The 13,244-nt window shown below is 39.4% G+C and overlaps 1 protein-coding gene across 7 annotated transcripts in view; it reads right to left on the minus strand.

Annotated features, from left to right (window-relative positions):
• Positions 1-13,244, minus strand: part of RIMS2 (regulating synaptic membrane exocytosis 2) — a 213,156-nt gene that overhangs the window by 25,082 nt on the left and 174,830 nt on the right. The gene's annotated exons all lie outside the window — the stretch shown is intronic.

Raw genomic sequence — 13,244 nt, forward strand, 5'->3', positions numbered from 1 at the left:
CTTTAGGAAAACGATACAAAGTCAACAGAGGCAGAAAAGTTTTGTAAAGACAACCAGGAGCCGGACCAAGGGCCAACAAGGAAAAAGGACTATGAAACGGATCAACGTTGCTTTGAATGTCATACATGTTTAATGCTTTCTTTCTCCAAATCAAATCATCTGCTACCCATGGTTGGCAAGAATGACAATAAACGCTGTGAGGCTTCAACATCTAAGTAAAAGGTAACATCTTCTTTAATATAAACTTGGAAGCAACACAGGCATACCAGATAGGAAACAGTTTATATGTGAAATGACATGTCCCATTCTGCAAACTGCAAATCTCTACCCCAGAAGGCACAGCAACTGCAGTTCCGTTTTAACAGGAGTCAGAAGACTGCCCCCTCTTTGTAACTTTAGACACGCTGCTCATCCACTCTGTTTCCTATCCAGGACGGTGGCAACCATCCGGGGGTGCAATGACTCCGGTCCTAACCTGTCACAGCTGGATGGTTGGGTATGTGTAATAGGGAATTCAAAATGCTCTATAAAATGCAAATTATACAATCTAAAATAGTTCTTTCATACAATAAGGATTTCCTGAGTAGTCTATATATATCCAAGTTCTTTGCTCAGAGATTCAAACACTTATTCAATTAACATTAATTAAGCTCCTACGGTAGTATATGCCAGGTACCTTTGTAAACACTTAGGGCACAACAGTGATCAAAGCAGAAAAGAGATTTGTGAGAGCTTACATCCTAGGAGGGGGAGAGACATAATAATAATAAATAAGTAAATTATATAGTGTTAAAAGGGAGACACATGCAAATAGGGGAAAATTAAATTAAGGGTTATGGGCAGTCTACAATTTAAAAGGGCAGTCAGGCCAAAGCCGGTTTCGATCAGTGGATAGAGCGTCAGCCTGAGGACTGAAAGGTCCTGGATTCGATTTCGGTCAAGGGCATGTACTTTGGTTGCGGGCACATTCCCAGTAGGGGGTTGCAGGAGGCAGCTGATTGATGTTTCTCTCTCATCGATGTTTCTAACTCTCTATCCCTCTCTCTTCCTCTCTGTAAAAAATCAGTAAAATATATTTAAAAATAAAATAAAAGGGCAGTCAGCGGGCCTCACGGACTACATTTGAACAGAGGTTTTCAGGAAGGAGAGGAAGTCAGCCATTCAGACACGTGAGGAAGAGTGAGTTTGAGGCAAAGAGAACCTTCAGCGCCATGGCTCTGAGATGTGCCATGATACAGCGAAGAGCAGGGCAGCTGGAGTGAGAAGGAAGGGGATCTGAGAGAAAGAGGCTGAGATCAGGACAAATGACACACGGTTTTCTAGATATGTTAATGATTTCGGCCTTGGGACATCACAATTTAGAATGTACAAAAAATGCATACAGGCTCTCAAATCTCTATCAACATCAGGAGACTTTCAGTACAAATAAGACTGCCAGCCCATAATAACGACGCTTGGTTGCTTACACAGAATCATCAGGGTTTTTTTTTTTTTTTGCCCGTTTTTCTGAAAGGCTTTGTCTTTTCTCATCAATACTCCTACCACTCTCTCAGTTCAATTTCCTGTTTATTATTCACCTTCCTAAAAAAGGAGCATTTCAATAGAGCATTGATAAAACCAGGGGTGCTATGCGCACTGTTTCATTCCACATTGCTTTCACTCAGAGAATAGAGACTTTCTCATGAAGTAAACATTTCATTGTAAGAATAAAGGGAACCAAAGAACTTTGGAACTTGAAAGCTCTTTATCAGTCATCTAATTAAAAAAATGAAATGAAATAAAATGTCAGAGTGGAGCTCATGCAGTGACTCATCTATTGTAGTATTGTGTCATGATTACATATGATTATTTATATGTATATATATATGTGTGTGTGTGTGTGTGTGTGCATGTGTGTGTGTGTGTGTGTGTGTGTGTGTGTGTGTCTGTATATGTGTACTGAGTTATGATCAAGAGGAAAGTATCAAGGAAGAGGGATGGGAGCAGGGAAATCCTAGGAAAGTATTTGGCCAGGATTGAAAACTGTTATTTTGGCATCCAGGAACATCATAATGATGGCTGAGAGTCACTTTCCAAGGGCATATCTTGGGTTTCTATTAGTGACTGCATGTCTGAGTTGTTTGGGCCCTGCCTTCTCTGGCTTTATACACCAGGAAGAGGCTAGTCTGGAATAGTCCAGATGTATCTGCTGCTACATGAGCACCGTTTCTCTCTTCCAGTTTCAGAACAAGGTGGTGCTGGGGAGCTTTTTGATGTATTTTTTTCCTATGTGAGGACCTTAGAGGCTCGGAGAAGTGACAGGGAGTGGCACAAGCAGGAGTAGGGGGGACTGGAAAAGAAAGAAGAGAACCACCTTATTTCAGGAAGAGAGCTTTAAGGAGAAAGAAGAGTGTTGGTGTATAGTATCAGACAGGGAAACCACCATGATGACCAGAGACCTCTCGTCTTGAATAACTTGTGGAATATACTGAACTTATTGAGAAATTTTACAAATATTTTTGTCCTATGCTCAACTTTCCCCCTATGTATAGTAAACAATATTTCTGGTTTATATGTTTTAACAAGTTTATTTCTCATTCCTCATTCCATTCTAAGTGATATTACCCCAAAGGAATTTTAAAATTTACATGAAAACATACGATTGGAAATGTTATTCTTCCATATGAGAATATACATTCCAATGGCTTTGGATTTAGTTCTCAAATGATGCTCCACTATATAGTTTCATTATATAAAACTAAGTATAGTTCCAGAATCATTTTAATCTTGTATTCAAATTATTTTTAACTTTCTTATTCACTGGAAGGTTGGAGAAAAAAAAGTGAGTCATAAATATACACAATAAATTGCCTTCTAAAAGCAAAATATGGCCTTGAAGAAAAAAAAAGATTCTACCATTAAATAGAAAAATAATCTTTTTGAAGAAAAGATATCTAGAGATAGATTGCATATACTACCACAGGATTCATATTTGATAAATATGAAAATAGCACACCAATTATGCTACTTAATTCTTACCTCAGTCCTGAGAATGCCATCATTATTTCTCCTTTATAAATTAGCTATTGGATTCAACAGTATTAAAAGACTTGCTTAATCAGTACATGGAAGCACAAGACTCAAATTCAGATGATCTGACTTCAGTTCAATGCCCTATAGACTGACTGCATCACAGGTGTCTCATGCCATACACAGATACACGAAACATAGGGGAGAGGTATACTGTGAGCTATCCAGTCCATTATTTGGTTCAGAATTAAAATACTGCAAGTAAATCTTTAACACCATAATGTTCACTTAAACTATATGCTAATGTTAAATCTGTATTTGCCTTTTAAAAAAATCAAAACATATCTATATTACCTAGCCATCCATTTCAGTCCATCAGTTCTAACAGGGAAGAAAATTAAATGCCACTTATGCATCAGTTTTTGTAATAGTTTCTTAAAAAAAAAAATCACTAAAAGTTTAAGGTTTGTTAGTTTCCTGAAACAGAGGCTTGGCTACTTGCGTGAATACATGAAACGGTCATTACAGGAAGCTGTCCTCCCGGGTGTCAAGACCATGGGTTAGTTCAGTCAGAAACACGGCTGTGCCTTTGGCAGTCTTGCCCTTTTCTCTGCTAGAAATGAGGCAGGTGATGAAGATGAGAACGCAAACTACTAGCAAAGGGAAGAGCAGAGGAAGCAATGCCCTCGGGGAAGTCATGGAAAAAACACACGGAAAGGCCCTGAGGTGGAGATGCTAAAAAGAAGTAGAGAAAGAACTCTCATTGACTGCTATTTGGCCACAATTGAGTGTTTTCCAGTCAATGCAGAACGGCTGGCTGGGAAAGATAAGAATGGCTCAGGGTAGATGACAGAACCATGATGCAGACTGAGTGGACTTCTTCCTCTTGATAAACATTATATATATATATATATATATATATATATATATATATATATATATATATATTTACTTATTTTTTCTTTTTTCTCTTTTTTCTTTTCTTGATAATATGGGTATTGTCTCTATCTCAATCTTCACAATAATGTCAATTACCGTTGCCACTTTGGACTGTTCCTCTTTGCGGTAAATACTTCTATGCTAAGTAAAAATGTTTGTGGGTATATTTTGTGTTATCATAACCAAGTCTCAGAATCCTATATTTTTGCTGTTACAAAACATCTTTGCATTTATAATAAGTCACGAGAGACAAAACCCACATAGTCAACACTTTAATCCTGACTTCAAATTGCTAAAAGTATTTACTAGTCTTGGGCAATCACCCCTGACTTGAATATGAAATTCAAAATATACAATCTTTCCTCACCCCCCAGACTAATGTCAGTATGGTGTAAATAAACTGTAAGCTTTTGTGAATTCCGTTTTCAAAAGCAGATGTTACCCTTTAGCAGTTTTTAACCCAAACTTTAACAAAGTCAAAAGATGTTTAGGGTATGAGAAGATAAAAAATAAAGATTGAATGATTATTTTTGTAATGAGATTTATTATAATTTTTGCCTTTATCTTATAACAAAAAAAAGTCAATGAAAGTAAGCAAAATAATTTCTTGATTAGGCTAAAAAACAGTGATTTGACTGTTTGGGGAATAAAGGGGGAAATCTCTAACGGTCGAAGTCATGAATCCTAAAAGCAGAAGAGCTAGACAATGCAGGGAAAGAATTAATATTTGAACTCTAATATTAAGGCCTTTTATGTATAACACTGATGATGATAATAGCTAAAGTTATAGTCTGCGTATATTTTGCCTCATTCAATCTTCCTAACACCCTATAAAGTAGCTACTTCTCATTTTACAGATAAGAAAAATGATGCATATTAATTCAGTAAATATATGTTGAGCCACATGCCAGACACTATTCTAGTTACTGGGGATTTAACAGTGAACAAAAATGAACCAATATTGCTGCCTTCATGGAGTAATACGGAGCAATTTAAAATTTAAATATTATTATTATATTATCAGGTTACATCTACATAACTGTTAGGAATACACTAGACTGGATTTTGTAATGTAAAAATTTAAAGTTTTATTTTACCTTTCCTGTTCCCTCCAATAAAACCTGCCAGTTGCTATTTGCTAGCTCTGCAGCTGACAGAGACCTTGGTTATGCATGAGGGAAAGATGGGCTGGCTGGGTCTAGCGAAATGGTCAGCCAGGCCCAGCTTTTGTTCCTCTTCAAATCAGAGACACTGACAGAGAGCCTTGCAAACATTTCAAGTTCATATGTTTGTGTTTTTTTATTTTTTATTTTTCAATCCTCACCTGAGGATATTTTGCCATTGATTTTTAGAGAGTGGAAAGGGAGAGACAGAGAGAGATGTGAGAAAGACACATCGGTTGACTCCCACACGCTCCCCTGCTGACCAGGGGCAGGTATGGAGCCTGCAACTGAGGTGTGTCCTTGACCTGAATCGAACCCGAGAGCCTTCAGTCTGTGGGCCAATGCTCTATCCACTGAGCCAAACCTACCAGGGCCATATATGCCCGTTCTTATCTTAGAGCACATGTGTCAAACACAAGGCCCGCGGGCCAAATCCGTCCCGTCAGGCCTTGCAATGTGGCCCGCACCGCGCTGTCATCACTGCACTCCGCTGCGTTTCCATCACAATGACAGTTTATGACTGTTCAGTAAACCATTCAGCCCGCAATTTAGGCTGGATTTTAGATTTTGGCCCCTTCTCTGATTGAGTTCGACACCCCTATCTTAGAGTATCATTAACTAGGTATCTCTTTAACAGATAACTGATTTTAGGCAAATCATTTACTCTCTCTGTCCCTTGTTTCTGAAGAGGTCAGATAACTTCTCTGCAGAGGTCACTGGGCCCCTCCCACCCAGCATTAGTAGTCTGAAGCTTTTAACTTTCTGCTTTTTCACACACAGAATTAAGACAGTCCCTACTTTCCATGCCTCCTGGTGAGGGACAGGAAGTTTGGCCTCCTTACTCTCCTTAGAGCCTGGTCAGATGCTGACTTACCCATCCCGAGGACCTGAGAAGGCACAGTAGTAAGCGGTGTGAACTCTGAAATCAGACCGGCTGGAGCATAGATCCCAGCCCCTCCACTTCCTCGCTATGAGGCTTTGGGCAATGACTTCAACCCCCGATGGATCAGTTAGCTTTCTCATCCATAAATGGGAGGTAATAACAGCCATGACCTTACAGTTGTTGTGAAACTATCTCATGTTCCAAATCATCAGCTGCACAAACTCCCACCTCCAATGAAAGCTTGTAATCTGGGAGTATTGCTAATGCCAGGCCGGTTTTAGGGTGAAAATAAACTGGTGGAATACATTCGTCTTTCAGAGATAGATTCATTTTCAAACAATAACATCGTTAACTAACTGGGGAAATTTCTAGCCGTGTTAAAAGTGACACTTAAAAATATCTGGAGCTGGTAGACTTTCTCACGTTAAAAACAAACCTCTCCCGAGAATCTTTCCTGGCTCAGTTCTCCCGAGACCCAGCTTTGTCACAGCTTCTCTCTTTCCTCTAAAACCGAACCCAGGTTTTTTTTTTTTTTTTTTTTTTTTTAACCAGTTGTTCCAGAAGCGAAGAATTGAGAGGCTAGGGCAAGTTTCTGCCGGACATTTGTATGTCAGAGAGCTATCTGCGCACATTTTCAATACATTCAAGTTTTACCAATACTGTCCATAGAAACTTCACACCAGCCTCTCGGAAGTCGGGGGAGAACACCACACACAAATATTACACATTAATGTAACAGAATCATGTCAGGCAAGAAAGGTTCATGATTAAGTCAAGCTTGACCCTTGACAAAGCAGCCACCTCAGGCTCATTAATTCCACCTTCACAGCATACGTTTATCACCTAGATTTCATTGTTCATGATTATAATGTGAACATTCCAAAGATAATTAAAATGTAGCATGCATTTAGGCTTAGGGACCTCACCCGTGCACAAATTTCGTGCACTGGGCCTCTAGTATATATTCAAGAAATGATAGAACCAACAGTTTAATAAATGTACTCTTTCAAAGTCCCTTTAACATATCTTTTCTAACATAATTCTTTTCTGGACATAACAACAGCCATACATTACACATTATAATTTGTGGTATTAAAAATACATGCCATTTTTTGTTTTAAATCCAAAAGTTAATTTGTCTCCTGTAATAGAACTTGACAACCATATTGAGTTGCTGTTACTATCAATGTTTCTTAGTTTCTAAACCTGGTAAATCATGTTGGACTTGGGGGATTGGGAAGAATGACAATATCCTGAAGTTTGAACATGTCTTCAGAAGGTAGTGGTCTAATCTCTGTCCACAGGCACCACTTCACCTGGAGACAGTCAGTCACACTTCTAAATACTTGGGGGGGGGGCTCCCAAGCTCCTGCTCGTCCAGGGTCATGAAGCCTTAAAGGGGAGACACTATTCTTTACATCTCATCCCTTACTTGTCCCTAATAAACTGGAGAAAACTCATTGTGATGCATTATCTTATTTATGACCACCTTGTAGGTATGATGGTTGAACTGTGTTCCCTTAAAATTCACAAGTTAAAGCCCCAACCCCTAGGAGCTGTATTTGGAGAGAAGGTGATTAAGTTAAAATGGGGCTGTTAGAAGGGGACCCTAATCCACTGTGGTTGGTGTCCTTATGAGAAGAAATCTGGACACACAAAACAGACACTAGGGATGTGCAGAGCACAGGGAAAGGACCTTGTGAACGGGCAGCACGCGGCTGGCCATCTATGTCGGGGGAGAGAGCTTCCAGCCCCAAGGCTGTGAGAGAATAAACGTCTGCTGTGAAAGCCACTGTCTGCAGCATTTTATTACGGCAGCCGCAGTAAAGTGCTGCAATGTCACATCCTCTGACAGGAACTAAGTCTCCTGAGGTCTTCAGCTTTACATTGCTTTCAAAAGCTCTCATGGGTCACTTTGGTAAAAATTTAAGTAGATTGCTTAGCATTATTTAGATCTATTCTATATTTTTAAAATATCCTCTACAACTTTGCCGTCTCAAAAAACCATGTCTCTTTCTATCCTAAAAGTTTAGCTTTAAAGTGATTGGCAAAATCAGGTGGCATTTTCTAATTCTGCTGTTTCAAATATTGGTGGGTATTATGCTTCCAGTGTAAAGAAAGGTGAATTATCTCTAAAGACAGTCTCTTAAAAAACACACTTGTCAATACATTTTAATATACATAAGACTTAAGTTTCTTAAGGCCAGATATTTTATTTTTTGATGACATTATTAGAATTTCCAGGGCCTACCACAATAGGTCTTAGTTTGCTGCTTTGCCTCTAAGCACACTATTTTATCTGAATAAATTCTGATAAAGGAGCTGCTTATTACCAACAAAGCATACTTTAATTCTTATTTCATTATTCTTTCAAAGAAACTATTTTAAAATGAAAACTGCTAATACCAGCTTCCATGGTGAATGTGAATAAATCATCTGACTACTATTACTGTGGAGTGCGGCTTATGGAATTGATTTTTCTTCATTAGCATTCTAAATCATTATTCACAGATTACATTTTTTAAAATATTTAAAATGTTCTACAAAATGCCATTATGGCTCATCCAATTCAACAAGGTAAATGATGTTGTGAACGCATCTTACATAACTCCAGCTTATTATAAAGCAAGTCAAAATGTTTCTCACTTTTATCACCTGCAGTGTTCAGTACTAGAAGTGTAGATAATTTTTAAAGCACTGACTACATAAGAATTAACTATGTCATTTTTTTAGCCACTTAAATATAATAGAAAGAAACTCTTATATTTCTAAAATGTCTTAATTCAATATCTTCATTTAAACCTGTGATGTTGAGTTCTTTCTATTCCTTAATTGTTCCCTTGCTTTCATGACCATCTCCTTCTCCTAGAAATCAAATTGAAATGAATTAAAGTTTATTTTGAGACTATTTTGGGATTTAACGTGATAGTTCTGGAATAATACAGAAACCCTAAGTGTTATTACTAAATGAGTGCTTGGAGTACTGATCTACCTACCAATTTAAAATTCTAAGTATGGATTTATGATCCTAAACCTATGTCAAATATTAAAAAAAAAGTAAGACAAAGTACATACGTTTAATTATGCTCTTAACATTATTTCAAAAATTGATTCTTATGCTAGGATTAAAACTTTACCTCAGGATTTGATTGAATCTGACCAATTTAATTTCATCCAGTTAACTAAATTTAATCTGATTTTATTGAATGAGCAAGCGTAGGGCCATAAAGGGTGGGGGACAGGATGAATGGGTCATCAGCCTCCACCTCTCTCCTCCCCACATGGTCCACGTTGTTCACACTGTTTCTCCAGCCTCTAGAGCAGTGCCTGGTGTACATTAGGCCTAACTACCTCATTGTTGTAAACAGAATTCTCTCCCCATACAGATGACTAGAGAGAAGTTGCAATTTGTTGAAAGTCTGCAAGTCCTCTTCTCTTCCTCTATCTTTCCTATTACGAGTCTTTGTGTTGAGAACCCACAGTAATGGGCCTTTGCTCTCTGCTGGCCAACATGAGTCTTATCCTATATAATAAAAGCCTAATATGCAAATAGACCAAATGGCGGAACGACCAGTCGCTATGATGCACACTGACCACTAGGGGGCAGATGCTCAATGCAGAAGCTTCCCCCAGCCTGCAGGCTCCAGGCCAGCCAAGACAGGTGCCAGCAGGGACCCTCTGATATCCCTGTCAGTCGCTCCACAGATTGGCCCTGATTGCTGGTCAGGCCTAGGGGCCCTATCCATGCATGAATTTCATGCACTGGGCCTCTAGTCAATAATAAAATGACTAAATATTATGACTTATAGCACAATATGTTCTCCATGTATGAGCATCTAAATGGAAAACAGTATTTAAAGGGAGTTAACATGTAACAGACCTCTTTTATGTGCAAATCCTCCTGGCTAGAGGCACACAGGTATTTCCTGGTAGAGTGGAAGAAAACTAATGGTTCCTGAGCCAATTCTATGCTACTGTGTTTAACACATTATTTAATGCAATCCACATATGTCATTGCAAGGTAGAGAGTATTACATCTAATGAGCAGAAAACTGAGGCTCAAGTTCCAAAAATATAATATAGTGACCAATCAAGGATACAAATCCAAGCCTGTCTGTTCCCAAACTTCAGGCTCTTTGTACAATATTATACCTGACTAGGGAAGAAATAATATTTTTAGCTCCAACAACAATTTTCCCAGTGACCTTTGAGATGATCACTTTACCTTATTCACGAGATACAAATATAAATACAATAGTTACCCACCTCTCAGGGAGTTCAAAGAATTCACGAATGTCACAAAATACCGCACATAGCACTACCTTGCACTCAACAAGCATTTGCTGAATTTGAATTTTGTTGAACATCTGAATTAGCTGACTCCTGTGAGAAAGGAGAGAAGAGGATATGGAGCCCCGAGAGAGAAAATGGGGAGGAAAATATGAAATGTAGTTGGAGGCATAAATATAGACAAGTAGGTGAAGAGCAATAGAAGATGTTGGGCTTCTAGAAAAATTAACACGAATGTCGTGTTGATGCTTTTCAAAGGATTTTTGTTTGCTTTTGTTAGCAACAGAGGCTTTCTTCAGAAATCTTATTTCAGACACAGAGCTATTCTTCATCTTGCTTTGGGGTTTCCATGGTGTCGCCTGAAGAACTTTCATGGAACCCCTCAGGCCAGCTCAGGGCAAGGTCTGAATCTTCGTGTTTTTATATCTGCCTCTTTAACACCCATCTATATATTATTTATACTTAATAAAGGGTGAGTGTTCTCTTTCTCCTGAAAACAGTACAGAGATCTACTCTATTTCCCTAGCGATGGTTATGATGCTCAAAGATTGAGGTGAATTTAAGCATTTTAAAAAAATGTATTTGTTGATTAAGAAAGAGAAGAAGGGAGAGGGAAGGGAGAGAGGGAGAGGAGAGGGAGAGGGAGAGGGAGAGGGAGAGGGAGAGGGAGAGGAGAGGGAGAGGGAGAGGGAGAGGGAGAGGGAGAGGGAGAGGGAGAGGGAGAGGGAGAGGGAGAGGGAGAGGGAGAGGGAGAGGGAGAGGGAGAGGGAGAGGGAGAGGGAGAGGGAGAGGGAGAGGGGAGAGGGAGAGGGAGAGGGAGAGGGAGAGGGAGAGGGAGAGGGAGAGGGAGAGGGAGAGGGAGAGGGAGAGAGAGAGAGAGAGAGAGAGAGAGAGAGAGAGGGAGGAGAAATATTGATCGACTGCTTCCCACACTCACCCTGCCTGGGGAGTAAGCCTGCAACCTGGGCATATGCCCTGACCAGGAACTGAACCAGTGACCTTTCGGTGCACGTTCACACTGGCCAGGGGAATCTGTGTCTCTCCATTTTTGAATCTGCATTTTCTGTGCAGACTCCATTCTCAAGACTCCTTTCTACTTGAGGAAAAGATGGCCACCAGCAGTTTCAGGCTTATATCATCCGTAGACCCTACACTCTCAGGAGAGAGTGAAGCTTGCTGAATAGCACAAGTCTCCTTAAAGGATCTGATTGGCTCATCATCAATCACATGCTCATCCTGATCCAACTACTATGCTTGGAGCAGTGTCCACGCTAGCATCAGGGGAAGGCCAATTCCAGCAGAACACATGGGCTGGAAAGGATGAGTGTGAAAGGTGATGCCCCAAAGTCAAACTGAGCACTGGAGAACATGTTCACCCCAGTGATCAGAGAATTGATCAACGGTGAGCAAGCCCAAGACAGGGAGTGAAGTGGTTATGCTTTTAAAAAGTTACCAGTAGAATTCAGGAGAGAAAGAAAAAGATGAAAGATGAAAGAAATGTCCCATTAGTCGTGTGCACTTGTACTTTCACAAGGAGAAGGAAAGACTTACTTGGTCTCTGAAGGAAAGGCGAATAGAGTGGGAAGCCTACTGGTCATCAGGATAGGGTGAAAAACAGTCAACAAGAGCCTGCATGAGGATTTCGTGTGGGAACTCAGATGATAAAGTCACTGGGAAGGGACATTTTTGCAGTGATTAAGGTGCCCAGGGTGAAAGAGCAGAGAGAACAAGGCTCAAGCCTTAGGAATAGAGCAATGTCTTATTTATTTTGGACCCAGTATCTAGAGAAAAAAACACAAAAAAAATCCTAGAGCTGTTGGCTGGACACAAATAGCACCAAGTCAACCAAAGACAAAGACCATTTCCACGGTAGCATGCACAGTGGTCAGATGCTCAGGTTCTGGAATCAAGTAGATCCAGAATTCTCTCAGTGGTGGTGTGACTGATTTGATTGACATAGATGTTTCTTTTTGTCTCTTCCCCTCGCTTCTCTAAAACCAATGGGAAAAACAAAAAATATTCCCAGGTGAGGAATAAAAAACCCCCAACAAATCGGAAAACCAATGTTGCCAAAATTCATGCCCTAAAACATACCATTGGAGATTGAATCACTACATCCTGACCATTGTGTGTGTAGAGTTAAATACTGAGTCGGAGGTGGGCCCTAACTTATGATTAGCTCTCTTAATTTAGGACAAAATTATTAAAACTAGGAGGGCCTTGGTAATGACTAATTTTTTTTTTTTTTTGCTTAACTGAGCACATTTTGTTTTGGATCCCTGTTCTTTCTTTTTATTTTATTTTATTTGGATCCCTGTTCTGTAGAAGCTTACAGTTTTCAATGGTATACCCTAATGATCAGTTCTGAAGTGCATGATTCGTTTTTAAAATCCAAAGAATACACATTGCTTACTCATGAAAATAATAATGAGCACAGTTATGGTGTACTTTTTTTGGTGGGGGAAAGAGACGAAATTATAGCAAGCCTGGGCTTGCTCAAACAGTTGATTTTCTGCGTTGTTTATTTTCTAAAAAGCTTTAATTAAATCTGGGTACATCCATGTGTTTAGTAAAAGCATTTCATTAGGAGAAAAAAAAGTTAAGAACTAGAAAGTAATTAGCATTTACTTACTTACGACTCTTTGAACGTACTGATGTGGAGAACATACAGCCATGCTGGCTGTTACTGTTTGTGTAGGGTCTGACAAGCTGTGAAATATGTGGCAACTTGGCTTTTTTTCAACAGATAATTATTGCAAACTTGGCATGTCCCAGGCAGTGTTTCAGATTGGAGTGGAGCAGTGTACATCATCAACTAGATTCACTAGAATTGACTAAATTTGACTTAATTGGATCACTTTGATTTAATTGGGTCACCTTGATTTTATTGGGTCACCTTGATTTAATTGGGTCACTCTGATCTAATTGGATCACTGTGATTTAATTGTGTCACAATGAAA

This window comes from Pipistrellus kuhlii, unplaced genomic scaffold (assembly GCF_014108245.1).
Source record: "Pipistrellus kuhlii isolate mPipKuh1 unplaced genomic scaffold, mPipKuh1.p scaffold_m20_p_14, whole genome shotgun sequence".
NCBI classification, from domain to species: Eukaryota; Metazoa; Chordata; class Mammalia; order Chiroptera; family Vespertilionidae; genus Pipistrellus; species Pipistrellus kuhlii.